Source organism: Pectinophora gossypiella, chromosome 9 (genome assembly GCF_024362695.1).
Source record: "Pectinophora gossypiella chromosome 9, ilPecGoss1.1, whole genome shotgun sequence".
Classification (NCBI taxonomy): Eukaryota; Metazoa; Arthropoda; class Insecta; order Lepidoptera; family Gelechiidae; genus Pectinophora; species Pectinophora gossypiella.
The window spans coordinates 13,233,289-13,260,533 of NC_065412.1; the positions used below are offsets into that span (position 1 = coordinate 13,233,289).

The following is a 27,245-nucleotide window of genomic DNA, read 5'->3' on the forward strand; positions in this document are numbered from 1 at the left end:
TGAATCTGAAAACAAATTCGACAATCATTAGTTTAGGCCAGTGCTGGATTCGAATTTGCGACCTCGCGAGAGGCAAGCGTTCTACCAACTAAGGCTACCACACCTCTTAGAGAAAGAAGCGAATAATTTCACCCAAATAAATTGTGAGGAAATTTATGGAGAAGTTCATGCTTTCCGCTTGATATCCTTTTCTGTTTATTTATCATAATTAAATTGTTATTTACGAGGCAAGGACCGTCAGCCACAACATCCATCTTGCCATGGGGGTTGGCTCATGGGGGCCATTGACGGGGATAAACTGCTGTAATTATTATCTAATTGTGGCCCTGTAAAGTATTGCCTTGCTCGGTACTGTGAGTACCATGCTCTTGTCCAATATATCCAATATATAAGGTATAATATAACATAAACAGCTGTTATTGTTTTATTAGGCTAGTTTCCAAGTAGTCAAATCAGTTACTTTTTACTAAACGTCAAAACACAAAATTACTATGGAATTTGTATGAAAAACCACACAGTGACGTCGTAGAAAAACGTGATAAAATGTCGGAATAATTATTACGTTTTCCTTGATTAAAATTCATAAGTTGAATATAGCAAATGTCACGTGACCAAGCGTTTTCGCGCGAAATTTGAAATTAATAAAGAAATATACTTATTTTTCTATTATATAAATATTTTTTCGAGAAAATACATTATTTTAAGAGGTATAAAATAAGCGTTGGTATTTTTTTAAATACTTATCCGAAAACTGTCAAGTAGCCAATTTATAAAAAATTAAGTAGCCAGTATCATAATAGGAATATTCTGACATTGGGAATATTCCCAGGAACGCCACATCACTGCTTACGAAGTTACCCATCGTTGTCTGCACCCAGACGGCTCACATTCGGTACATACTTACTGCAAAGCACACTGACCCGTTCTTGGAGTCCCGGAGCTTGGAAGTTCACGAAAGTTAGGCCAAGCCATTTGACACAATATTGACTCCTATCCCGAGGCTAAACTAAGTCTGATTTATAGGAAAATGCAACGGAATAGTTTTCAGTCTGCGAGATAAGCTAGTTTTGTTTGTGTTTAGCTTTGGGATTCGAACTGTTTTAGATAGTATTATACTTACTAAGTTATTTGATAAGGAAATTGCAAGCCTTGGTAGCTTAGTCGGAAGAACCCTTGACTCTCATTTTGAGGTCACAGGTTCAGATTATAGTACAGGCCTAAACCGATTTTCGAACTTGCTTTCGATTTCAAGTTTGATAATGATAATCACATGCTTATCGGCGAAGGAAATTATCGTAAGGAAACCCAGATTTCCGAAAAACGCGTTTCGGAGATATGTGACCTAACCTGTATTGGACAGGTTTTCCCTTCGGATTGGAAGATCAGACAGACAGTCGATTCTATGAAAAACCCGGACTTATCAAGTCTTCAGGTTAGGTAAGAGGAGTGTGAAAACGAGTCTAGGACGTCTAGGGCCCTGTGCCGAGGTTTTTCTTGCAGCTTCTTTTCCCCGGCTATACAGGTTGTGAGAAGCTGCAGTAGTTTTAGGCGGATGAGACGTTCGTTATGTAAAATTGACGATTCAAAGTGTAACTATGTTACCTACTGAATAAAGATATTTTTGAATTTGAATTTGAATTGAATTTGAATTTGAGACAACGCTGGGGAGATGATGATGAAGGATTTTGCAGGTTGTCCGAAAAGGCAAGATTCCGTGCTTAGGAAGGCGTGTCAAACCGTTGGGCCTGGCTGCTAGCTGTAGAAGACCTGACACAGATAGTAAAACTTAAGACGCTGTATTTGTACTTGATCCGCTTTATCTGTTTTTAAATCGCTGTATTTGTATTCACTGTAAATCGCTTAAATTATTGTGAACAATAATCAAACGTAGCTCAAGATACACATTAAACACAATGTTGGCTTTTCAAACTTATTTAATATCTGTATCTGAGCTTTTAACCTACTTTTTTTGCTTTGCCTTTCAAGTACTCATTATTATTATGGCTACGGCCGCAGTAATTTAAAACTTCACAAAAGGGCATTGAAAAAATCTCTACAATGGTTCTTGAACAAAATGTTTCTAAGACAAATTAGCTAAGTTTGGCGTCACATCTGTGTCGAGTACTTTTTGTTCTGCAATTCAATTTGGTCCATTTGTAGAGGTCTTATTTTTGGTCTCGCAAAGAATTGGATTTAGTTGTTTGTAATGGCTTCTATAGATATTCCGTCAAGAAACTTTGGGAGAAGACAGTACGATGATATTGAGGATTATGGAGATTGGTCGAAGGTCACAAAAAGTCGTGATCCTGAGACGGAGATCCGGAGTACGAAGAGAAGAATCTTTATCAAAAGGAGAGATCTACCCCCGTAGTATGAAAACCGCAAACCGTTCGACGTGATAAATGAACCAACGCTATTAGCTACGCGATAGATGAGCCAATATAACTGGTTTATTGGTGCAGCATGCTGCGGATGCAAAAATAATTAAATATTAGGTACTATAAGCTGCAAAAGTCCAATCAGTTTCTTGCAAAGTAATAGATTAACTGGTTGCACTTAAGACCTTTTGATTACTTATCGTTTCTATAATAGACACATAATAGTAAACACATAAAAGAACATAAATTATGATGACTAATGGTTCATAATTTCACCACTGTATACAAATAATTCGCTGGCTCAGTGACTGAACCTTTGCTCTTTGATTGTACCTTATGTGGTCCCTGATATAAGTTAGAAATAACGCTGTAAAAAAGGAGAGTACATTTTGACAGAGCCTGTTCCTTAATTCTTTTTAATCTTTTACAGTTATGAAGACTCCTTTTTACTTTGGCAAAGTCTTCAAATCTAAATAAACGAATATTCATAACGATGTAAATTCGGTAAGGACCTAAAGGGAATTTTACACGCCTACACATGGAGAAATCAAGGGTTCACAAAATCAAGACTGCTTTTGAAGTTCGGAAAGTTTATAAAGTTTTAACAATGTGCCATCACCTTATTCTAAGCCTGAGCAAAAGTTTTCCAAAACCTTATACAGTTAGATGAGATGAGACCATTGAAAAATGTTTAGATGTCTTTTTTGATTATGTTTGTTATAAGTTGAAGACTTAGTTATACATATAGCTGCATAAGGGCGGGTTAAAAAGGTGGCTTCTTTAGATCCCCTGATTAAATTATTTATGAAATAAAATAAAAATTAAAAAAACAAATTTAGAACACTTTATTCTACGAATAGACACTAACTGACTATTGAGAAATGAAGGACTTTCCCCAAACAAATACAGATGTCGCTGTACAGATTTGCATTCGTTTAACCTTCTAATTTCATGGATAACAGACATATGCATCTTTTTTATATTTGTTTTTGGATATAAATGATGACTCTTTTTATTACACCCAGGCACATCTTCCACCCATTATTATTGTGAGGAAAATAGAGAGAAGCAATATAGGTAGCAACATAATTCTATCCAAATATCAAGCATCAATTATTTTTATATATACCCATTCCGTTAAATTATATTTTTGAATAATTATGTATACCGAGCAATGAGAAAATAGGTAATTATCACGTTAAATCTCAACAGCGCTATCTTTTTTTTTGGGAACGTAGCTTGGAAAGTCCCTAATTGGTCCTCTTAAATGTGACGTTGATTGTTATTTTCTTCTGTCGGTTTTTGCGACATGCCCGGGAAGATAAGCAGCTTTAGTTTAATTCGCTCTCAGTCCAACATAGCTCGTAATTTGTTTCAAATTATGAAACATTCATGTCTGTCGTCGATGGCAACATTTTGGCAAGTGATATCTGTGAAGTAATTGGCTCTGTAATTGAATTTAGAACTCATAAGCTCAGTTCAACAAGCTAGCTCACAGTCATTGGAGGGAAAAGTTGAAAGTTAATAACCGCCGCGCATTTTATGTGTCGTTGAAACTATGCGACGGCGGACTTTAATTTAATACTATTTTAATGCCCTTTTTAGTGTTCTGAACAAATTTAAATTGGACCAGGTAATGATGACCTATTTCTATTTTAAACCTTGTAACTGAAACGTTATACTTTACGTCTTATGTGCGAAAATAGACAGATCTGAAAGTACGTATACGGAATACCCGATGGGGACATTGGCGAAATCACTTTGTGAGACTGTCCTTTGTTTGGTAAGGACTTTGCATGCTTGAATCACCTGATTTTCCGAAAAAAGTAAGATGATTTCGTGCGGAAGGCACGTTGGTCCCGGCTATTAGCTGTAAAACACCTCTACCAATCCGTAGTGGAGCAGCGTGGTAGTGTATGCTCCATACCTCCACCGGTTGATTGAGGGAAGGCCTGAGCCTAGTAGTGGGATATAAGGCTGTTTATGTTATGTAAGTTTGTGTGAAAATAAACAGTCAGTTGCGTAGATATATAAGCCAGTAATTGGGCTTAATATATTACAATTTTGGGACTACCACTCCATCCACGTGATCAATAAAGCCTTGGAGAATTAGTTGATAGATGACTTACTGTATACGAGTATTTTAAAGTTATTATGTTAAAACATAACTTAAGTTTGTTTAGGCTATTGAACTTTTCGATTGAAAATTATCAAAATACATCCCTTATTCCCAGTAGTCTTACCGGTTGAACTTTCGGGAATTTCCTTCCCAATAGACTTACTGGCAAGACCACTGGGAATTTTGTACCCAGTAAACTTCCCGGTAAAACAAAATTAGTCCTACTCATATGTAGAACTTGGTAATTGATAGACAACCTACATAGTGAACTTGAATCTATGACCCAAAATAAAACATTTGCTTCACTGACGCCACTTGTCACATTTTTTTAAATTAATAAATAATATTATACAAACATTTGTTGTGCTTCTCTTTCATTTCCTTCTTCTTTCATTCTACACAATTCTTCACTTTTAAATAAAACTTTATTTACACAATAAACAAAATAGTTACAGAACAAAAATATGAAATTAAATAAAACTAAAACAAATAACAACAAAACAAAACAACAAAACTCAAAATAAAATAAACAATAATAATAATAATTAATCTTTACTTTCCTTTTTGCAACGTCATATTCGTCTTTCATTCGCTCGTTCTCATTTTTCATACTTAGCCTTTGTCCTGATTTGAGTGCTATACAACCTCAACTGGTAAAACTACTCGGTAAATCTACCCATAGCTGCTAGAAAAACGTCGACATAGGGACCTAGACGTTCTTAAAAGATATCCTTTCAAACTATCTCTATCAACAACCACATAGTAAAGGACAGGCGTACAAAGTGTTAGAATTAATTAGTCCGTTAATTCCGCGTACCAATCTGCATACATTATATGGGGATTCGATGGTTGCGTGTGCTACTGCCAATTAAGTACGTGACCTCAGTCAATGCTGTGTTATGTTGGTAATCTATTAAACTGAACAATTTAGGCTGGTTCACACTAGAACCATAGAATAAGGGATAATACTACATATACCGGCTGGACTCCGCGCTGCTGGGCCGGTTCACCGAGCTGCACGTGTTGCGCCCGAACGCACGGTGAGGTTGCCCATCTGCTTATTATCTGCATTACTTGTTACTAACATAGCATGTAAGTTAGTCATACTAATATATCTATGGACTGTAGTCTGAAAATAAATGATTTTATTTTTATTTTATTTTTATTTATATAGAAGGGCAACTCTCCGCTCCACTCCCCGCGCTAGGTTTATCTCATCCTCCCTCGGTGTTACTTTAGTCTCCGACGTCACACACACAGATGTGCGTGTACGATAACGTCAATGTGTAGCGTCTGTGTAAAACGAGGTGTTTTGTATCAAGTGTCCGTGGCGTGCTAGAACTTCGTTTATGACAGAATATTGTAGCTCCTGATCAAGAGACAATAGATATTCTGACTCTTAAAAGAAATTCGGAAATCATTGGTTGAGGCCCGATCTGGGATTCAAACCTGCGACCTCACAATGAGGTACTGAGATAAAATTGATAGAAAATGATACGTAATTAAAATAAAATAACGCTTAATGCACACTAATTTAATTATTGCAATGATGCAAAAAATATATTTGATAAATGAAATGCTATAATAATGAAGTACGCTCACCCGTGTTGCCAACATAATATTATTATAGTTACCAAGCTATTGTAGTCACTACTAACTATGCTAATCATCCATCTTCGCATAAATTGAGAAGATCCGTCCAAATTTAAATCCATTCGTGTATCATTATTCTGATACATTTTCAATTAAGTGTCTAAATAGAGGTCATTGGTTCTCACCAGCGCTTGAATAACCGACAAATTATCGGTTGACGGTTAGCGGTACCGCTTACCGCTATTTTCTGCTACCGAATAATAAAAGTACTACCGTAATTTTAATAATACCGAAATATAAAATAATGGTTATACTAGATTAGACTAGTAACTGTCAGTACTGCTGCCCTCTGTCAGATTCCAAGCGGAGGACAGGAGTCCTAGTACGGCTTTGAAATAGACTACTCTGCGTGCCATCCCACTCGCTTCAGACAGAGTACTGCGGGGCGGAAGGCAAGAGGGAAACCACTGCCCTATTTTTCCCTAAAAAGTAGCATGGAGAAATAACACCTTCAAACGAAGTCGCAGTCACAGTCCGAAATCGGCAAAATGAAACAAAAACGAGAACGCGAAATGTCGTATGATTTGCGACCAACTCTTCAAAACCGCTTGAAAAACTGGAACAGAAACCGGGGAAAATATAGAATTGCGCTTGTGGATTTCCGTCCAAACTCCAAACGTGTGTTATTGTGACGGAGTGAATGCAATAACATGAAGAACATGTCGGAAAGAAGTATATTTCTATATACGGGGTGTAAGTGACACCGTCACCAAAACTTTAGGGGATGATTTAGACCATTATTTTCAGTTGATATCAAGTGGAATTTCCTTTCGGAAAATTCAAGTTGTTTTTTGTATAATTTTTTTATTATTTTCAATCCCATATTGTGCTTTAAGGTGCATAGAGCCGTGAAATAAAAATGACAAGTTATTCAAAATTGACAATGTACAGTCATGAGCAACATCCTATACCCACTTTAGAACCCTGTCGCACTAACATATTTGACAATAAGTGAGATTTACAGTTTAATTTGTCAAAAAAGTAAATGTGACATGGTACCAAAGTGTATACATATTAATGCTCTGTAGTATGGGGCGGTAGTCTAAAGATAGCAAAAGTTTATTAAACATTACATACATACATACATAAACTCACGCCTATTTCCCACCGGGGTAAGCAGAGACTATAGAATTCCATGTGCTTCGATCCTGACACACTTCTCTTGCTTCCTCCACATTACCCAAACATTACCCATTATTAAACATTACCGACTAGAAAAACACCAACCATCGTTTTTAGTACAATCAAATATTAGACGTTCTAATTTTTTTCGATACGGCACACCCCGATCTCTTCATAGAAACAACCTCGTTTTACACAGACACTACACATTGACATTACCAACACGCGCAACTGTGTGTGGGACGTCTGAGAGCAATTACAATACCTAATTTAACAGTTATTACTTAGTGATTACCTGACAAAAAATAAAAACAACGGTTCGCGCGCTGTTTTCACGATTCAAGTCGAAACTATGTTCGAGGGCCGGTGAGGTAAACCTAGCTCAGCCACTGATGGGGAGCGGAGAGTTGCCTTTCTATAAAACTATACAGGGTGTTAGTGACATCGTAACGAAAACTTTGAGGGATGATTCAGGCCATGATTCTGGGTTGATATCAAGTGGAATTTTCCGTCGCAAACGTATAGAACGGAAAATAATTTAAAAAGAAACACTATAATTTCATGATTTTTCCGACACGAAAATCCACTTAATTTTAACTCAGAATCATGGTCTGAATCATCGCCAGTATTCGTTACGATGTCACTAACATCATGTGTATTCCTTATTGTATGGTTACGGTGTAACTAAAAGCCAGTATTTCGCGTATCGTCCGGCTCGCTACCTGTGCTGAACTCACGACATTAATCACGACTGCACGTCGCGTCAGCCCGGCACCATAAATCATCCTCCACTTGCTGTTTACCTGCTTAGGATATTTTATATCAAAACCCATTAAACCGACGTCACTTAATGCAGCTCCCTATACTCGTATATTTACGTTTTTGTATGCAATTTATTCACGGCGGAGTTTGAGAAATGATCTTAATGTTCGTCGTTATACGGTCGATGTTTCTTACGTATTTGGGTCTACATTTTGGGTCCTGACTCCTGACCTTTCCGAAGAAAAGGGTCGTCCTCTGTAATGTGTCGTGTCCCACTAGTGTAAGAAACTTTTAAATCGGTTTTTTCGTGTCATCTATTTGTAGATCTCTGAAAATTGATATTTTCTTTTCGTAGTAATCGTGACTTATACAGGGTGTTAGTGACATTGTAACGAATACTGAGGGGGATGATTGAGAACATGATTCTGAGTTAATATCAAATGGAATTTTCCGTCGCAAAATTCATGATTTTTTTGTAGTTTTCTTAAATTATTTTCAATTCTATACTTTTACAATAAGTAAAACTATATTACTAAAACTAAAAAAAAGAAACAGAAACAAAAGTACACGCAAGTAATTATTAAAAAGCTCAATTAAATATGCTCTCTTTTACCGACCGTATGTATCATCTTTCAAAGACTTCGTTACGATGTCACTTCTTCTTCTTCTATCGTGTGGGGTGTGAGGTGGATTACCAACTTCATCAACTCTGGTGTCAGGGTTACTATTCAGCCGCCAAAGGCCCCTGACATGGCTCATATAACGACTACTTACTTACATCAGTAAGTAGTAACCGACACCAACGGCTTAACGTGCCTTCCGAAGCACGGGTCAGACAATCTGGTGATCAGCCAATTAATGTCCTAAACAAACTAGGGACCACAAAGTGATTTTTGTGATATGTCTCCACCGGGAATCGAACGCGAGACCTCCGGATCGTGTGCTCAACGCTCTTTCAACCACTGGACACCGGAGGTCGATGTCACTAACACCCTGTATATCGTAATGTCACAGTTTCGAATCCCGGGTCGGGCTTTAAATCACTGAATTCGTTTTTGTGAGTTTGCATTCATGTTTGGATCATAGATAATAATTGATATCACATGGTTTCCAGGATTTGCGCTCGGTTAATGGTAATAGGCTTTTCCTCCGAAAACGTGGCAGAGATATATACCTCACACTCACACGCACACAAACGTGACGCTACGTTATAGGCTGTGTTGATGATTATACCGGGTGAGAGCCTTCAGCACTCCCCATTTGTCCGGCCAAGTAGTTAATGCCATCTGCGGCAAATCTACAATAAGTCACGTCAAAAAATAAAAAAAAAGTTGATGATTATATTAGATTTAAACATTTTATCTTTTTTTACACAGACACGTTTTCACAAAGCCCCTGGATTAATTTTGTAGGTTTGCCTCAGGTGGGATTTGATGCGAACTATGTGGCCAAAGCCTCTATTTGTAGATGTTCTAGATCCTAGGAAAGCAGACCTTTGTCCTACTTTTCTTTTTCTTTTATTAAATAAAAATAACAACCTTAATCTAATACAATTTACTGTCCACCAAAATGGAGGGCCATTTGAACGTGGACTAGCCATCATCACTGGCGTGACGTACAAAGAAGTATTATTATCCAAGATCAACAATTAGTTGAGTGTAGGTACGCAGCGTGAGCACATCTCAACACACACACACACACACACACACACACACACACACACACACACACCGATATAACTTACAATAACCTATTATGCGTTATACAATTCAAACTTGCAAACGGGTATCTGCAACATCGCAAACCTAATATACCTCTAGGAGAAAACAGTTCAAGTAAGTTTGAGTACACAACTCGACTGATGAGCAAAACTTATACCTCATGTTTTACTTATCCTGTCAATTCATAGGTGCTGTGTCGTATTGTCATTGCGATCAATATCGATATGCGAGTGGGTTCGGTGAAGAAGCCGGTTCCTCCCAAGGGGTGGAGGGTCCGAACTCCGAGATTGCCGAATATCAAATGTAACAATATAAATATTGGACCGACGACAGTTTTATTTTAGATCGTGAAGTGAGGGAATGGTTATGGGCCGCGTATAAATGTTGGATTTTTCTTGGGAACGCTTTTGTTTGCGGTTCAATGGTAACGATTGAGACAGCCCCGACGCAAATCGAGATAAAATTGAGACGTATCCAACGATATAACGCATAAAACCCATATGCGGATAAATTGTATAAATAACAGATCAGGATGTTGAATGTGTGTAGAGAAATGCGTTTTTTGTGTAAGTACTTGACGTTTTAAAGCAGTTAAAAAGTGTGTATTCTATTTCCAGCTAGCTAGTCAGATAATCCGCGATTGTCGCTACAGATAAGTAAAATTAAAAAGAAAAAACCTTTTTAAATTGTGCCTAGAAATTAATGGCAGAGGAATGAATACAATGTTGTGCCACCCCACCTAGAGTGAGATAAGGGCAGGAGGATGATGATGAAGCGCATAGCCATTGACATATTTATGTATGAAATAAAGGCTGACCAAATTACGTTATATGTACGTTCTAATAGAACAAATTCTGACCTGGTATAATGTTCGTTATCCTACGTAGTTAATAGTAAGGCAGAAGCATACTTGTGATTTTATATCTATAACAACTTTTAGACAGCTTGTGAAAGGGCCAGTGTCTAGACTACATAATTAACTGTAAATAAATAAGTATAATAAATATTTACTAACCCCGAACAAAGTAAAATTAAGTCAAATAACTAGAAAATAATAATTAGCGTCGAAATGGCGGGACCAATTGCTTAATGTTGAAATTGCATAATATATTTATTTATTTATGTAATCGTTAACAATTTTTACATTGTGTTCGACATTATACATCATCCATACTTAACATATTTAAACATTTCATGACAAGAACATAACAATATTACATATACAAAAATAATTAATAGCATAAAATTTATAGCAATTTATAAGAATTTAAATTGCAAAAACAAAGTAACAATTTCAATGAATTGAACTGAATTAAGCAATAATATCAAAATTTCAAAGGTACTTATATAGATTTAAGGATGTCAAGTTAAAATAAAATAAAAATAATCAGTAGTATTATTATATTGTTAGATATAGTGCCCATCCAGCACTATTTGGTACCTAAACTAAAAAATCTAGTACTTTTCTCATTAAAAAGTTATACACGTTAAACTGTGGTCCCGCCATCTTGGTCGCGCTATTTTGACGCTAATAAAATATATCCAGCTTTATGACAGTTGTAGTTAAGATCGAGCTTCGCTATGCTATGTCAGGCAACATTTAGATAACATAATGAAGATTCATTGCATCACATTGTCACTATAACATTGTGCACATATTCGAACTTTAGGTTATTCTAAATTTAAATTTCTTCGTTTCTTTGAGGACTTATGGGAGATATTAGTGCTGATTCTGGCCATTTTTGGCAAACACTTATAAAATTAAGTTCGACAGCTCGAAACGTAGCGCCATTTACGACACGCGCAAGACGATATAGAGATAGAGCTACTTAGTTTAAAAACTGTATTTTTTTTCTGAAAAAAATTAAGTTAAAATTGTTGGTGTATGGCAAAATCGGCACCATCCTCTCTACTGAATTAGTGAATACTGATATACTAACAGGATTTAAAAATAATAAATCTTATCCTAACCTCTATTCCTCTTTATGATATATTACACCAAAAACTTGGTAATTAATGAATTACAGTTTACTTTGCAGTTCGTTTCAGACGGCAGTTTCATAATTAATTGTGAGGTAGTCAAAAATGTCGCGGGGCCTCTCTCCCCCAGAGGTAATTAGGTTAAGCACCGGTACTAAACCGCCTGTCCACATTGATAACATGTAGCGACCGCGCACTAAAACGCTGTCGCGTCCGCGTCTGCTGTGAACGTGTTCACGCGTTTCCATACTCTCTAGAAGAGTTTGATTTTTTCGCGCTCGATTTCTATCGCTTCCGCGGTCGGTACAGTTAAAATGATGCCTTAATACTATCCAATACAACATAAGTACTATACTAAATCTATTGTAAAAACAAAAACATTCAACTGACGGTCTTATGGCTAAGATAGCAATTTCTTCCAGGCAATTTTATTTCTCTGAAACCGGTGATCGTTGACATAACCTCTTTGAAGCTTTGAAAATGGAATGGGAATCTTTGGCGTGCAGAAATTAGTGCCTAGAGAACACCCCAGATTGATCCAAAATCCGTTCAGAATGTTGTTTAGAAGTTTGCCTTACCCGCGCTCGAGCTTGCATTGTGAATGGGACCTTAAAGGTGGTCGAAATTTTGCTAATTTCTGTGCTATCGGTTTTCCTCTCAATGGGTGATAATCTGCCGGATAAGAACAGAGTCCGAAGATCAAAAGGAGATTGTATTCAGATTTCAATGGTATACGAAATCCTTTGATGATATTACTTGTATTCTCTTTGTTATTGGACTGCGGAATCTCTCTCAAGGATATTTAATATTAAACAGTTACGAATCAGTTATGAACATAAAGGATATTGAATAGTTTTTATGTACTTAAGAAAATTAAATACTTGGTAGTACATACTTTGTAAGCGATCTATAATCTGTCTGATACAGTCCTCGAGAGCTACAAGTAATCATAAAACAGCTTCCAATATGTACTTTTGATAAGAAGTCCTAAGGTTTTTCCATCGTGTGTCAGGGTTTCTAATGAGCCCAATCAATTGATATCCCAAGACTGAGTTTATGTCTTCTAGAGGACGCCATATTGAATTTAGTGTGACGTCACATATCAATCAAGACGTTTCTTGGGATACCTCATTTGATAAATTCTGATATAAGTGATTTAGAAGTTAGGGAGGGAACAGACGTACGGTCGCGAGTACTTGTAATATGTACGTATATACACTTTGAAACCATGTCACATTCACTTTTTTGACAAATTTAACCGCAAGTCTTATTAAATGTCAAATATGATAGTGCGACAGGGTTCTAAAGTGGGTACATTATATTGCTCATGACTACATACATAGCGGGCAAACACATAACCCTCTTTTTGTTTCGCCATAGTCGGGTCGGGGGTTGTTTTAATCAAATCAAAACCTCTAAGAATCTTGTTTGCCACATACGAATCCCCAAATTTGATTAAGGGAACACGGTTTCTCCGCCGGTAAGTTTCTAAGTGGTTGATGACGTCATCTCCCAAGATACTTGGAGGATCAAAATGGTTCTAATGATCAATTAATTAAACCAAAACTTGTAATCGTTTCTCTTTGAGTATCCATAGAGATTTCTATTGAGAAATTACAACCGGAACAAGTACGCAAGTTCGAATATCCGTGGGCCCACGCTACACAATTTATGTCACAATATATACAACAAATATAATATATAACATAAGCTCACGACTATATCCCAATTGGGGTAGTCAGAGGTACGGTCACGAGTACAAATATGTATGAACGTTGAAACCATGTCACATTAACTTTTTTGACAAATTAAACTGTAAGTTTCATTAAATGTGAAATATGATAGTGCGACAGGGTTCTAAAGTGGGTACATGATATTGCTCATGACTGTACAATTGTACATCCATCGCACGATGAACTAAGTATCCACACCTCATCGATCTCTCTGTTAGACAAACGTGGTAGGTGGTGAGCCGTATCACCGTATATTAATGGTCGAGCCAACTGTGTTAGTGAAAGCTGCTTATTTGTGCAAATTCGGTACCGGGGTTCAAACCGACACTCTCCGATTGAGAAGCAAGCCGGAGTACCACAGGACCACAGTGACTTTCACATTGTTGAATGTCTTATCCATACTAACATTATAAATGCAAAAGTAACTGTCTGTCTGTTCACCACTTTACGCCTGAACCGCTGGATCGATTTTGATGAAAATTTACTCGTGGATAGTTCGAAACCAGCAGGGCTAACATGCGCAACAGGGCTAACACTTACTTATCACCTGAATAGATTTCAGATATACACTGAAAAAAGGTCGGTTGTTTACAAAGAAAAAATATGAATCGTAGAAATTTATGTTAGGAGTCTATGGTGGCTCAATAATAATCCTGTCAGGTTAGTCTACTCTGAGGGTGGGGGCTTAGGTTTCATCATCATCACCTTTCATCATTTCATTAATCATCAAGAAAAAAAATACGTCCGACATGGATGTATGGGCATAGTTCCCTTTGCCTTACCCTTCGGGGGGGGGGGGGGGGATCTTACTATTGTGATAGTAACCTACACGCGAGAAGAAAATAATTCGTAAATAAGTAAAAAATATTTTTTTCTCATCATCTAAATGTACCAAGAATTTCGCATGGACAGGAGGAGGACCCGGTGGTGTTACAAGCTGGTTCCGGCTTGACAAGAGCTGCGGGTTCAAGTCCCGTTGAAGACAAAAAATATTTTCGTTTTAAATTTTCCCTTTGTGTGTTTCAAACACGACAGCCGCAGATGGTAGAACGCTTGCCTCTAACTTTGAGGTCGCAGGTTTGAATCCAGCACAGGCCTAAACCAATTATGTCGAATTTGTTTTCGAATTCATGTTTGGATCATAAATGATTATCACGTGGTCAGCGGTGAAGGAAAACATCGTGACAAAACCCACATTTCCCAGAAATGCATTTTCGGAGGTATGTGACCTAAGCTGTATTGGGCTGATTTGCCCTTCGCGGGTTGGAAGGTCAGGCAGGCAGTCGCTTCTGTAAAAAACAGGATCTCTCAAATCTTCAGGTTAGGTAAGCGGACCCTGTGAAAAAGGGGATAATGCTAGAGAGATGATGTGTTTCAAACACGGCTAAGTGCTATAAAAACAAAAATAATTTCAATGGTTGGTCCCGGTTATTACTTACTGATGTAAGTACATAGTCGTTACATGAGTTATTTCAGGGGCCTATGGCGGCTCAGTAATATAATAACCCTGACACCAGGGTTCATGTGGTTGGTAATTCACCTCACAATCCATACGATAGAAGAAGATTTCAATGGCTTCTATTTCTAGATAGGCTCTTCACTTTGGAAGTCTTTGAACCAGTCAAGTACCCAATCATCCTAGGACACTAAGTATATTTATCTATGTAGATACAAATCTATTTCTAGATGTTACATGTGAATCCTCAAACTTGATCAGTGACAGGGAAACGCTCTCTGTGCCGCAAACTTTGGACGAAGTTAGTACTACTGCGCACTGTGGGCCGAACAGCGGAGCGGCAGCCAGGGATAAATCCGATCGAAACGCGAGCAAAGTCGGGAGCGTTGCATTAGGTTACATTTCGACTTGGTATAAATCTTGTTTAATACCCGTAGCGTGCATGGAATCACGCCTATGTCCCCAATGGAGTAGGCGGACTAAAAAAAGTCAACAATAAGTATAAAGAAGGAAAGAAAAGGGTAATACGGTTTCGGTTTCGGTTTTACATGTAGATACAATTATTATAATATATTTCATATGTTGCACCTCTTTTTATTTTCCCGCAGGTATTGTTCTACTACCTCTGGGTTGGCTGGAAGAGATCTCTCTTAGAGAGTCCTCCCTTGTAAACGTCCATTTCATGTTTGTGATGTAACTAGTTGTTAAGTGCAATAAAGTACATATATTTAATACAAGGATGGGGCATTTAATAATAAAAAAAAACGTCACAGAACTGAGTTTGACTTTTAATAGTTACTCTATGCCTATTATGCGACTACAACGTAATTTGTCCGGGTAAACATTCACTGACGGCACCAAGAGGGTTAAAACTGCACGCAAATGGTACCTACCTTTTATAGGTACAGTTGCCGGTACAAGTTCGTAATAGGAGGATATGAGCTGGCGGTGGCTGTGTTGTGTGAGCCACGAAGTGAGAGTATTACGATAGCCATTTTTTTCCCTGTTTTATTGTAGTTCACTTGAATTGTCACTTGGATCTCCCGACGACCCGATTACTCTAGCCAGGCAACCAATCAGCTCGCGACGCCAAACACTTCAGGACCCCGATACCGACCCCGCCGGCGTGGTGGACGACTTCCCTCAATCAGCGCTTATTGCTATCGACCCACTAGGGTGGATTAATTCTTTCAAATATTTTTCCTCTCAGAGGTTCGCGCCCAACTGGGCACCCTCAGGCCTGTTGCCTTAGACGTTATACCGGGTGAGAGCCTTCAGCGCTCCCCATTTGTCCGGCCAAGTAGTTAATGCCATCTGCGGCAAATCTACAATAAGTCACGTCAAAAAAAAACTTGACGTGTTGAGTTACTTACTTGGCGCGAAGTCATAGCATAGAATAAGGAATAATGCTACGTATAGGACGGCAACTCTCCGCTCCCCACCAGCGGCTAAGCTAGGTTTACCTCGCCCCTTTCCGTCTTACTTTAGTGTTCAATTGTAAGTCAGATGTCACACACACAGATGCGCGTGTACGATAACGTTTTTTAAGTGTAGAGAATCGAAGTGAGTTATATACTTCCATGCGAGTATTACAGAATAGCATTGTTTATGAATATTCATTCATCAGATTCGCAGTATATCAGACGGGAATTCTTGTAGGTATACTTCAACTGAAATGTTTACAAACCGCTGCTTTCAAAGCCTTTTCCCACCGGCAGTTCAATTGAGGTTCAGGTTGTATAATGACCGACTAAACAACGTTCTAAACAAACTAATTGTTTTGTTATATGCTCCATGCTATATTAAATTGTATGTTTAAACACGATGTATCTTAATTGAAACATATCCTAGATTTCCGCACACAGAAACTAGTGAATATTTTTTTTTCATCTGTACCCGTATACATTGGATATTGTATTTTTAAAGTTCGAAAAACAAATTCAGAATGTTCTATGCCGTTTTCCATGTATCTATTTATTTATTAAATCTTAATACTCATACATAAACAGCCTATATACGTCCCACTGCTGGGCACAGGCCTCCTCAATCAACCGGAGGGGGTATGGAGCATACTCCACCACGCTGCTCCAATGCGGGTTGGTGGAGGTGTTTTTACGGCTAATAGCCGGGACCAACGGCTTAACGTGAAGCACGGAATCATCTTACTTTTACGGACAATCAGGTGATTCAAGCCTGAAAAGTCCTTACCAAACAAAGGACAGTCTCACAAAGTAATTTCGACAATGTCCCCATCGGGAATGGAACCCGGACCTCCAGATCGTGAGCCTAACGCTCTGACCACTAGACCACGGAGGCTGTTATAATCAATGCCCTAATACTGCCTAATAATGGCTTAATACTCAATGCCCTGCAAAACTGTTTGTCTGCAGGCATATTCCGGACTCTTCATACAAACAACCTTGTTTTACACAAACACCACACATTGACGTTATCGTACACGCACATCAGACATATGTTCTGTATGATGTCTGGCGCCATACGATTCAAGTCTAAACTATGTCCGAGGGGGGGTGAGGTAAACCTAGCTCAGACGCTGGTGGGGAGCGGAGAGTTGCCGTTCTATACGTAGTATTATGCCCGTGATTCTGATTTGATATCAAGTGTATCCGTCGCAAAAGTATCGAACTGAAACGAATAAAAACGACACTAAAATTTTCATGAATTTTCAATATTAATAATAAATTTTGCGACGCTTAATTCCACTTGATAGTATCACGCCTGTATCCCCAAAAGGGTAGGCCGAAGTGTATAGTGCATACACTGCCTCTTGTAATAGGGGACGAGCCTATTGCCATTACCCTCAAATATGATAGATTTTGATTAGATTGCTTTTTTTTGGGATTGTGTCCTCTAACATGATGGACTTATGTTTATGTCCTTTCGTAAACTTAATTCACCTGAGCTAATTCACCTAGGTGCATTAAACAAACTTTTAGTAATCTTTAATCACCTGCATCGCTCGTGGTAAAACAAAAGACATCTAATATAAATAAATAGTAAACTTTATTCACCCAGTCATAGTAATGGTTATAAGGTCTAACGTACCATTTCCAGAAAATGACCTACAGTAATATTTTCATGTAATAGGCTTAATTGGGCCTCAAGTATAAATTCGTCGTTTGTTGTAACCTACGTCGCTTTGGTGTGCGCTTGGTATCTGCGTCTTTTTTGAATGCCGCGATTAGATCAAGCAGGCTTCTACCTATGATATTTTTTTATTATTCTACTGAGTGTAGTGTGAAAACTTTCCACGTAATTATTAGTTCGGTGTCTTTCTGCAAAAACCGACCATAAAAGTATGTTTTCTGGGTTAAAGAGGGTGAATTAGCTCAGGTGAATTAAGTTTACGACGGGACTTATGTTATGGGCGATAGGCTAATCCCTTATCACCATAAGGTTTATCATATCCTGCTTACGACATCGTATCAATAGTGGCTGCAAGTTGTCTTTGATTACTTGTGGCTCTGCCCACCCCATTAGGGATTACGGGCGTGAGTTTATGTATTTATGTGTATGATAGATTCAAATATGAGTTCAAACTCAAAGTGGAATTCAGTGGTTTATAGCAGGAGCTGGGACCCCAACGCTACGATGTAAGTTACGCGTTTCCAGAACAGGGAATTACAGAGGGATTTACAGTTACATAATACTACCTAATATTGCTTTTTACCTAACCCTAAAATAAAGCTAGGGAAAACGGGACAAGTGGATAAGTGTGGAATGTAAATGAGGACAATTTCGCCATCAGCAAATCGCGTCACATGTCATGCAAAGCGGGCGTGAGTGGCGTAGATTGAAATCCAATAGAAAGTGCTTCGCGAAAGCTGTGCCTAAATGATAATACCAGTTTTGTGGGAACAAAATTACAGTCGGAGCTGCTAGTCTTACAACAGTTTCGACTTTGATAATAATAGCCAACGGTTATGAATGAATAGGTATTCCATGTTAGCCAGTAAGTATAAAAAATAATTTCACTGTTTATTTTTTAATATGATACTTTTTGACGTGTCTTATTGTAAGTTTGCCACAGATGGCATTAACTCCTTAGCCGAACAAATGGGAAGCGCTGAGGTACAAAAATTCAACAATTTGTGACTTCAAGTCAAACGTGACAATAGGCTACTTGACAACCTAGTCAAATGAGATACTTTTTACGAAACTTCAAAACGAAAGTTTTCTTTGGAGTTTGTATGCAAATACTGTCCTGTGACGTCATCAATAAAAGCAGTCAAACGTCGTACTCATTGTTATTTTATTCATAAATAAAATTCGAAAATAAGACGAAAAGTAAAATGAGATTGACTTTTGTCCATCTTAGACTGGCTTCTATTTCTAGTAAGTATATTAGCATTTTATAATTTATCTTTGACCCAGTCAAATACCCAATTAGTGATGTGACGTCATCGTGGCTTATCTATACGATTATTTTTTGACGTACGTAACTTGTAGGTTTCCCTCAGATGTCATTTGATACTTGGTAGGACAAATGGGGAGCGCTGAGGGTTCTCATCCGGAACAAAGTTTAATAATTGGGCTGATAGCAATAAGAGTTGATCATGAGGATAAGGGAAATCATCGACCACGCCGGCGGGATTACACTTAGTGTTGGTAATATAACGTAAAGTATCTACTTACCAAAATACTTAATCGAAATGCATTATAAATAAAAATGCATCAATATTTTATTTAAAATAAAATAACCAATATGAAATAAAACATTGAAAGTCCTGTTCCGGTAAGACCATCGCTAGCAGAGCAGCTCATTTCCGTCGCGAGATTCGAAACCTATCTGTTATGTAAAATATCTGCTATTGAAATAATCTTACCGCGCAGAACCGACTACAGACATACTCAGCGAGTACCCAGTAGCTACAGATAGAGTAAACATAGGTAGTAGTCTACATTTTGGGATGATAGTACCCACTGGGGAAGTAGGTAATAGGTAATCTCACTAAATCTTTTAAGGGGCAATACGTTTTTATAATAAAATTCCCATTGTTTTCCATTCCCATTTGAACAGTTTAAAACTGTAATTAAAAAGAGACTTTGTAATAATGTAATTTTTAGGGTTTGTAATGTTTATTTTATTATTTAATTATTATTAGATTATATAACTTAATAACAGACGGAATAAAGTCGTGAATCTGTGTCACGACTTTATTATTTTTAATTTGGAACTAGTATATTATTTCTTTTGTTTTTATTTTTGATTTCTTCTTTTTCGAACGGGAACGTTTTCCCGCCCTTTTGAAAGGCCGTGGCGGGAATTTTCATATTATAAGGTTAGTGATAATTCAGAAGAAAACAGGGAACTGATATTAGGCAGCCAAATTACTAAATTGTCTAACAATATCTTGTTTTTTTTTAAAGAACGTTTCGTCGTCGGCCCTGTGCCGATGTTTTTCTTGGAACTTCTTTTTCCCGGCTATACAGGTTGTGAGAAGCGGCAGTAGCTTAAGGCGGATGAGACTTTCGTTACGTAAAAGACGGTTCAAAGTGGAACTGTGTTACCTACTGAATAAAGATATTTTTGAATTTGAATAAAACCACTGAATTTATAAGCCGTCCATACAAAAATCTCATTTTTACCGTGTGCCATTTTTACAGCGTAAGTGCGAGTGAGACAGACAATCCGCGCGCGGCACGCGCTCCTTATTCTTTAACGGCTTATGACCTCCGTGGTCCAGTGGTTGAGCGCTGGGCTCACGATCCGGAGGTCCCGGACTCGATTCCCGGTAGGGACATATCACAAAAAATACTTTGTGGTCCCTAGTTTGGTTAGGACATTACTGACTGATCACCAGATTGTTCGAAAGTAAGATGATACGTGCTTCGGAAGGCATGTTAAGCCGTTGGTCCCGGTTACAACTTACTGATGTAAGTAAGTAGTCGTTACATGAGCCATGTCAGGGGCCTTTGGCGGCTCAATAGTAACCCTGACACCAGGGTTGATGGGGTTAGTACTTCACCTCACAACCCACACGATAGAAGAAGAACGGCTTACGGCATTTAACACTTAAGCATAGAATAAGGAATGACTACGTTCCTCAATATAGATGGCGCTGTACTGATTTCATGGATAACAGCCATTTGCATATTTTATCTTTGTTTTTGGGTATTAAGTGGTGACCCTTTTTATTACACCCACGCACAGTTACATCTCCCACCCATTATTATTCTGATTAAAATAAAGAGAAGCAATATGGATAGCAAACGTAATTCTATACATATGGTGAATATTTTCATCACTGTCACTGTCGATTGTGAAATGATTATCATCATTTTAAACTTGGCTAATGCCCCAGTTCCATCATAATGTTTTGAACCTGAAATATTTCGAAAATGTTTGTATTGTACGATGAAAACTTATTTCGTCGAACCAACAGGAGGTGTGTACGGAACAAAGTGATATCAAATAACAACACCAGCAAAAGTGCTACAACGCGGGGAATAGCGGAAATATCCAGTATTTTTTAGTTCTTACTGGTTGCGAGAAGGACGCTGAATGTTGATGGTGTTTCTTGTTGCGAACTCTTTGTCTATAAAAGATGTTCTTTTAATGTGGACGTTCTTTCAACGTTTCTAAGCGTAATCCAAATTTGGTATACTTAATTCGTTATACAGGGTGTTAGTGACATCGTAACGAAAACTTTGAGGGGTGATTGAGGCCATGATTCTGAGATGATATCAAGTGGAATTTTCCGTCGCAAAAGTATGGAATTGAAAATAATTAAAAAAAAACACAAAAATTTTCAGGAATATTCAGACTGAAAATTCCACTTGATATCAACTCAGAATCATGGTCTGAACCATCCCCCTCAGTATTCTTTACGGTGTCACTTACACCCATACCTACTTGTATGGCTACCGTATACGTACTTGTGTGGGGTGTAACTGACATCGTAACGAATGAGGGGGATGATTCAGCTGATTATTCTGAGTTAATATCAAGTGGAATTTTTCATCGCAAAAGTATAGAATTGAAAATAATAAAAAAAATACTAAAAAAAAATCATGAATTTTGCGACGAAAAATTCCACTTGATATTAACTCAAAATCATGGCCTGAATCATACCCCTGAGTATTCGTTACGATGTCACTAACACCCTGTATATGTATAGCATGATTAGAATTACAGCTGTTAGAACAGGGGGTTCAAAAGGCCACATTGAAGAAATTCATCTTAGAAAGCAATATTGCTATTTGACATTTGTTGACATTGTCAAGTTGCAATATTGCCTTTTAGATGAATTATTTCAATGTGGCCTATTTAACTCGCCCCCCCCCCCAGTACATTTTCCTGATATAAATGCCTCATTGACGCTGGACCTGGGAAGTATGCTGCGGAGTTGCAAAAGATGACTGATTGTCTTGTGAACCTAAATAAATAAATAAGGTATGTTTTATGAAGCGAAAGGAGTCTGTATGTTTATCTACAATTAATAACTCTTATATTTATTCAAGCGTTTGCACGAAAAGTCCAAACATTATTATAACGTTACATCTCAAACGGATTCTATTGCTTGTGAAAACATTATTCTAATATAAGTACGGTCTAAGAAAATATCAGTTCTGCCTCATTTGGGAACCTTTATTGAGGTGATACTTAGTATTCGCTGGGGAAGTAGGTTAGGTAATAAAACCACTGAATTGTAAGCCGCCCATACATAAATCTTATTCTTAACGTGTGTCGCCTTACAAGCGATACAGACTTATTATTAAACGGCTCAGGGCCTTTATCACTATAGCTTAGAGTAAGGAATAATACTACGTATAGAACGGCAACTCTCCGCTCCCCACCAGTGGCAGAGCTAGGTTTACCTCACCCCCCTCGGTCTTACTTTAGTCTGCAAACGTATGGGCGTCAGACGTCATTCACACAGATGCACATGTGCGATAACGTCAACGTGTAGTATCTGTGTAAAATGAGGTGTTTTGTATGAAGTGTCCGGGGTGTGAATAGAGTGAGACGCAGAGGGGGTGAGATCAACGCGACACGAGTTAGTGCGGTACGGACAGTTACCATTTTACATAGTTTGTATATGCTGGCGTTCACATAGAAATCGGGCGCGATGTAGTTTATAAAATCGCACTTTCCGCCCGGAACGCTCCTTATACCGGCCGTGTGTGTGGGGATCTTCAGTGTGTGAGATGTTCGTCCATCTATTTAATCTGCATCCCTTTGTAGTGTGGTAAAACGAAACACGAGTGTTCAATTAGTCTTGCTCGTGTTATCCTCTCAGAACGCAGACAGACCCTAACTACTGCGCTTCAAAGCAAATTCATAGTATTATTAAAAATGCGGAAGTAACTGACTTAGTTTCTTTCTCATTCACACTGACCTGCAAAACAAAGTAAGTACTGAAATTCTTTTTTCATAATTATAGAAGTTAGAGATTTAAAATAAAAAACGTTTTATAAGTCTGTGGGCACGGTAGTAGGCCAGTGTTTGTCGTATTCTTTAAGAACACTTACGGTCCTGTTCCGAGGTTTTCCTTGCAGCTACTTTTCCCGAGCTATGTAGGTGAAGAAGCTAATTTACACGAACGAGACATTCGACAACAAAGTAAAGGAAGTTGTCTAGTCTAGACCACCAATAGACCCGAGCAAGGTCTTTTGTCTCTATGGTGGCTGATTTAAAAAAAAAATATTGGCGAAAATAAAATTAATATAATACAAATAAATATTTTTGTTATATCAAAGAATAGTTTATATAAAATAATATTTTTGGAGATTATTAATTCTTTTTCTTTGTTATTTTATTTTTGATTTACAAGACGAATGTTTTAATTTTAAACTATAAAAACAAATGATAATCTCTATGGTATAAAATCTATGACGGTTGTTCAGGAAGAGCTGTACTTTAAGAGTTATTCTGGATTTGTGATAACCAAAGCCGACGAGCTCGAAGCGGAAACCTCGTACCTAACTACATCTAGTAATATTTTAATCACAAGCCGTCGTCTTCATTTTCATTTTAAAATGAAACCGAGTGCAGAGCTGCAATCTTGGACACAGACACTCTGTAATCTGCCGGTTAATAGGAAACTAATCCCGGATTCCCGGATCCGAAGCTATTATGCACCTGACTGTCCGGATAGAATTCATTGGGATGTTTCTCTTTTAACAGTCTTTTAGAAGATCAGCTGGACTAGTTAAGTGGGAATACCTTTGCGGATTTAGTAGGGATCGTGTTAATTGAAAAGAATTATAATATCAGCAGCTTTACAGGTAGTAAAGCTCTGTTTACACTAGCGAATTGTCCGGCGATTTGAGGGGTAGGCGAGATCGCGCCGTACACGCCACGAACTCGCCATGGTCACGGTCACGGGTTTCTTCATACTTATTACTAGCATTACATACTTGAAATGTATATTTGTATTAATTACAAAGTTGTATAAAATACAATATAAAATACAATTATATGTGTATATAGGCTATTTATGTTATGTTATGTTTGTTGAGTCAATATTGTATTTTAGGTTTTATATTATTTTATGGGTGTGTGTGTAGTTATACGAATTATTAATTATAAAATACTTTTCGCGCCTAAACCGCTGCGAGGATTCGGATGAAAATTCTCACGTACTTAGATAGTTCATAATCCGGAACTTTTTAGGGACATACTAATTTTCACGGACGGACTTAACGCTTAGCGTGACATATATTTCATAATACCTAAGAAATCACGTAAAAAAGTATTTAATCAAAAATCAGTCAAATATTCATCTTTTTACAATTAAATCTGGCTCCGATACGTATTTTCATTTGTTTTTTTTTGCGATTGTACGTATATATGGCCAATTTCGAAAAAAGAACTCGGGAACGCCGAACGAACTGTCAAATAAACGTCGAACTCTCCGATTTCTAGTTTTCAATCTCCAGCGAGTTGCACAAACAATATCGATAGAGGTTTTGGAGTGTTTTGACGGGCAATCAAAATCCGCAGTCTATCGAATGTTACATAAAAAAAAACCCTCATGCTTTTAGACTACGTATAATAGTTGTTTCTTAAAAGGCGTACCGGTAAAAAATATTCTCCAGTTAAAAATAGCCTATAAAATTATATACCTATAAAATTAAGAACAATTCAAATATGCTTTATTGAACATACATACACGAGACATTTTAAAACATGAAAGTTGCTTTGACACTGACGATTGTCAACGCTGATTGCAGCGCATAATTTGACATAGACACTGTAGTGTATTCGCCTCAATATAATTATAAAAAAAAATATCGGCTCGTTGCTACACATTACGTCTTCATTCCACCCCACGGGTACATAACCGTACAGTTTACTTTTTTATTCTGGCCACTGCGTAGTGCATTGCCCGAGACGACAGAATATATTCAATCGATTCAAGTGTTTCATAATATATTACATATTAATTTATATAATATTTAATTACACCTACGTGTATTACAATAAGATGTGTTTATGTACTTATGTAAATACTACAGACACACCTCGGATACTCCATATAAGCTCATTCTAACCGCCTAACACGTAAGTGCGAGCGAGACACAGTTCGTGCGCTCTCCCTTTTACTTCATTTAATTTTTTTTTTTTCCGGCGCCGGCGCTCCATACGAATTGGTGCGGGGCGGAGAGTTACCGTTCTATATGCAGTATTATTCTTTATTCAATGCTAATAATAAGAAAGATATTTCCAGAATATACGGCGATACAGCTTACCTATCACGTTGGTTCAACGGGGTGTTCGTGTAACTCAATTTCCATGTTGACAAATAGAAATTCTAGCGTGTGATTGGCGAATCCACTTGTATTCAGAATTTTAGCCAATCCCAGGATTGAATTTATTATTAAATAACTCCTATTTCCATAGCAAGCGGCCCCTGTTATTTAAATATTCTATATAAAACTTTGTTTTCTTCTCTCCTAGTACTTAATTCCCAAAGCTTTGAAATTTTCAACAGACAAAAACTCAGTTGCACATATTATACCAACAAAGACAGTACATTTTTAAACGAACTTTTTTACTATTTTGCGGATCCCTCGTTTTCATGTTTTAAACCTGGTTTAGGATAAACGCAGCGGAATTTGAAAACTAGTTGTTTAAATCCGACTACAGCGGCTATCCGTACTATTATACATATCTTATATAAGTACAGATGTCTTTATGATCTACTAACGTGTATAAAAATATTGAGGGATGTGGAGAAGGTAAGAGAAGTGTCAGAATCGCACGGCAACTGGAATTCCGTAGAAAATAAATAATAAAATTATTGTAATAATAAATACACATAATACTAAAACTCACGGCTATTTATAATAAAAAAATAATAATTAATGTCACTGGGAAATGGAACATGCGTTTAAATATTTTATGTACGTATGGAGGTGTGCATATTCTTCTTCTGCTATCGTGTGGGCTGTGAGGTGGATAACCAACTCCATCAACCCCGGTGTCAGGGTTACTATTGACTTGCCAAAGGCCCCTGACTTGGCTCATGTAATGACTACTAATTTACATCAGTAAGTAGTAACCGGGACCAACGTGCTGCCTTCAGAAGCACGGATCATCTTTCATTCGGACAATCAGGTGTTTAGCCTGTAATGCCCTATAACCAAACTAGAGATCACAAAGTGATTTTCGTGATATGTCTTCACCGGGATTTGAACCCGGGACCTCCGGATCGTGAGCCCAACGCTCAAATCACTGGACCACGGAGGCCGTTAATTTCAGCCAAATATTAGGCTTAGCCTATCTAAATTTTTACGTAGGTAGTTTCCAGTCGTGAAAACTACAAATTGTTTGGCAGCAAATACTAAAGTACTTCAAAATCCAATTAACTTTGAGGTAAGCAATAGCCAGTGTTGTTTCTGGAGCTGCTGTCCGGCTGTATAGCTGTTGAATGCAGCCCTTTGTTATGTTCCGTAAATCTCCGCGTTGAAGACACAAGACGCTCGAGTTGGCGAACAATGGCACATCACATCGACCGACGGAGCTACAGACGTTCATTTATCTACACATAACATAAGCAGCCTATACACGTCCCACTGCTGGGCACAGGCCTCCTCTCAATCAACTGGAGGGGGTACGGAGCATACTCCACCACGCTGCTTCAATGCGGGTTGGTGGAGGAGTTTTTACGGCTAATAGCCGGGACCAACGGAATCATCTTACTTTTTCGGACAATCAGGTAATTCAAGCCTGAAAAGTCCTTACCAAAAAAAGGACAGTCTCACAAGTGATTTCGACAATGTCCCCATCGGGAATCGAACCCGGATCTCCAGATCGTGAGTCTAACGCTCTAACCACTAAACCACGGAGGC

The 27,245-nt window shown here is 37.8% G+C and overlaps 1 protein-coding gene across 1 annotated transcript in view; it reads left to right on the top strand.

Moving 5' to 3' along the window:
* Window positions 1-27,245, top strand: part of LOC126369688 (inorganic pyrophosphatase) — a 213,994-nt gene that overhangs the window by 49,410 nt on the left and 137,339 nt on the right. The gene's annotated exons all lie outside the window — the stretch shown is intronic.